Source organism: Ahaetulla prasina, chromosome 13, assembly GCF_028640845.1.
Source record: "Ahaetulla prasina isolate Xishuangbanna chromosome 13, ASM2864084v1, whole genome shotgun sequence".
Lineage (NCBI taxonomy): Eukaryota > Metazoa > Chordata > Lepidosauria > Squamata > Colubridae > Ahaetulla > Ahaetulla prasina.
In genome coordinates, this window is record NC_080551.1 from 14140001 (window position 1) to 14143739 (window position 3739).

Consider the following 3739-nt stretch of genomic DNA (forward strand, 5'->3'; position numbering starts at 1 on the left):
TCTTCCCCCCCCCTTCTCCCTCCCCCCCCCCGGGCCCGGATTAAACCCACTCCACTTTAGCTCCTGGAGGGAGTGGTCCGGGATTGGCATTTGGCTGGGGTAAAGCGGGCGAAGAGAGTCCCCCCATCCCGGGCACCGCCCCCTCGCCACCTGCTTGGCCCTCCTTGCAAATCGCGGTACCCAAGCTCAGGCGCCATCATGCATTGGTACATGTGTTTGTTTTAATCGGAGCCCCCATCAGAGTCTTAATTACGACGGGGAGGGAGGGGGAGGGCGAACCAACCGCCTGCATCTCCCCCCTCCCTCTCGCCCCCTCCCCCTCCGCACCTCCTCCTCTTCCACCCCTTCCGATTGGCTGGAGTAAGACGCGGCTGCCCTGACGTCACTCAGCCTGCCAGCAGACCTAGCATCTTGGCAAACCGACCAGAGAAGAGAAGAGAAGTGCCGGGAGTGGAAGGAAAGCAGCATCTTCCCTTTCCCGAGATCCATCGGAGAGGGGAAGCGGGCCGGGGGATGAAGGGGGCCGTGTGGAAGGTCAATCCGGTAACGAGGACCGGCCTGGCCGCCCGCCATCCCGTTCTTCTGCTGCGCCTTCATCTTTTGCTCGGGTTGCGTTTGATGGGCGAAGGATGCCTCGCTCTCCGTCGCCCGGGCTGCCGCGCGTAAGTGGAAGATCTTGCTCGCTCTTCGCCGCCACCGCCGCCACCTTTTCTCGCCTTCCGAGGCGGAGAAAGAGGCAGCGGCGGAAGGAAGGAAACGCGCCCGTTCTTGGGGCCTGGCACCCGTGGAGAGAGAGAGAGAGAGAGAGAGACGGTCGTGGGTTGGGTACCGGGATGCGGGGGTGCAGGGAGGGAGGGAGGGAAGGAAGGAAGGAAGGAAGGAAGGAAGGAAGGAAGGAAGGAAGGAAGGAAGGAAGGAAGGAAGGAAGGAAGGAAGGAAGGAAGGAAGAAGGGGCTCCATCAGCCCGGTTCGCCGAACACGCTAGCCTAGATGGAAAAGGGGTTGGGCCGTCGACGGTGCAGTAGCGTGTTGTGGGAACGCAGCCATTGTCTCAGCCTCTTGTCCGAATCAGGCCAACTCGTTGCCCTCATGCTGGGTTTGCGCATCTTCTTTTGAGCCGACAGAGGAACGGTTGTTGTTGTTGTTGTTGTTGTTGTTTCCTATTCTATCCGGGTTCAGGATTTGTGGCGCCGCGTGAGCTCAGCCGGAGAGAACGGAGGACAATCGTTTTGGGTTGCCTACTAGGCGGTCTTGGGTGCAAGGAGGTAACACGGGGGGTGGGGGTCGGGGGTAGGAGGTCGGGCAAAGATTTAGGGCGCTTGAATACATGGTATCTGTAGGTGCAGAGCTGGCCGGGCGACACATTTCTCTCGCCCCCCCCCCGCAACAGAGGAGGTAGAAGCGGTGTGTGTGCGTGCATGCGTGTGTGTGCGCGCGCGCTCCCTTAAACGAATGTGTGAAAGAGAAGCTGCTGGAAAGGGAAGGGGTCAAGAGAGGTCTTCTTCTCCCTTGCCTAAGACGTTGGGTCCTGACAGAGCCCCCGACTTTGTCTTCACTTTGTTCACCCTCCTGAAGACACCAAGGAGCATCCACACAGCCCCTTAACCAGGGCAGTTAATACTAAGAGCTAGCAGCTGCATCTTTCAAGGTTGGCTAGCGCTAACCTTACTCAGATTTGGGGTGTGTGTGTGAGAGAGAGAGAGAGAGCGAGAGAGAGAGAGAGAGAGAGAGAGAGAGAGAGAGAGAGAGAGAGAGGAGAGAGAAGGAGAGAGAGAAGGAGACACACACACACACACACACACACAGAGAGAGAAAGAGAACATGTATGTCTGTGTGTATCTTAGTGTAGTGTATCTTAGTGTAGCGGTGTGCAAATCCAGTCCAGCTGGTTAGGATAAGGTTGTAATATATTTTGAAGATGTGGACAAGGGTTTAAGCAGGTTTGAGAGAAGCTATCCATTGGGTGTATAGTGCTCCGGGAGTGTTGTCTGTGCACGCGCGCGTGCACACACACACAGGCAGTTTTGAAAAGCAGAAAGAACAGCCTAGGGATATCCCCACACACTCCTTCAAGTAGATTCAGAATTGGGCCCCAGTGCACACTTCCAGACTGGCTCCCACCACAAGAGGTTGTGGCAGGAAGAGTTCCGTCCTTTTGTGCATTTACATATATATATGGCTAAGTATTTAAGAGGCAGAGGTTTGTAACTCTGTGTCCTGTTGAGATTTTTCTAAAAAAAAAAAATCAGCACCCGGGAAGAGACTCAACCTCAAAGCAATTACTAAGCATCCTCAGCAATGATCGTCGGAACCCAAATCTGGATTTTAATTCAATAGTTTCTCTCTTTGCTGCTCCTTTGCCACCTCTAACATCTTCATTCGGCCTGTGGTTACATTTCAGAATTCTGTTTCATCCCCGTAGCTTTGATTGCAAGTTGCTGTCTCAGAATCCAGAGTGGTCCTGTTGGTTTCAATTTGAGTTCTTATTCCTTCTACTGGAGTGTTGTTGCGTGTCCCCCTCAGAGACCACTAGGCAGCAGCCCACCCAACTTTGCGTGCTTACAACTCCTTTTAAAAGAAGAAGGAGACCAGCAAGATTATTTTACACCCATGGCCTTTTATTTTTAACCGATGTTTTAGAATAGAATAGAATTTTATTGGCCAAGTGTGATTGGACACACAAGGAATTTGTCTTGGTGCATATGCTCTCAGTGTACATAAAAGAAAAGATTTTAATCTTGCCTGTTTCATTTACATATGTAATTGGCATGCATACATTTATTACTATATATATATATATATGTATATATATATATATATATATATATATATATATATACATACATACATACATACATACATACATACACACACACGTATATATATATATATATATATATATATATATATATATATATATATATATATATATATATATATATATATATATATATATATATATATATATATATATATATATATATACACACACACAGTATATACATCACTGCCCCCCCTTAATATATATACATATATATATATTAATTAATTAAATTTTTATACCGCCCTTCTCCCGAAGGACTCAGGGCGGTTCACAGCCAAATAAAACCACAATGAATAAATATTCATATATGTGTATGTGTGTGTGTGTGTGTATGGGAGGGAGGTGAAAGCTACATGCAAGAGGGGTCTCTGTTATCACAGGTTCTCAACAGCTCCCTCCTTATGAATAATTATATAAATAATTACTTATTATTATTGTCAATTTTTTATTGAAGGAATATTTTTGAAAGCTTTAAGTTTGCAAAGGCAGCATCTAGAGTGCAGTTAAACGGAGGCAGGCCTTTTAATTTCACACTGAGAAAGAGAGAGCTTCTAATGAATTGTTTTGATTTTTTAAAAAAAAAAATAGATGTTCTTCCGCTTTTACACTTTGCTAGTTATATCCACTGCATGGATCTAAGAAAACAAGGAACACTATTGGGCAGGAGCATTTTCAAGAATGAAGGCAAACAATAAGAATCGTAACTTTAGTGAACGGAGGTGCTTTCCTTTAATACCTTGACTTAATTTTGGTTGACTTTTTTTACCCGGTAGGATTTTTTTCTTCTTTCACCTTTTCTCCGTCACCTTTTTATCTTTAGATCTATCTGCCTCCCCGTTTTTATTATTATTACTATTATTACTATTCCTTTTCAAATCGGATAGGCCTCAGCCTTGACTCTCTGCATGGAGATAG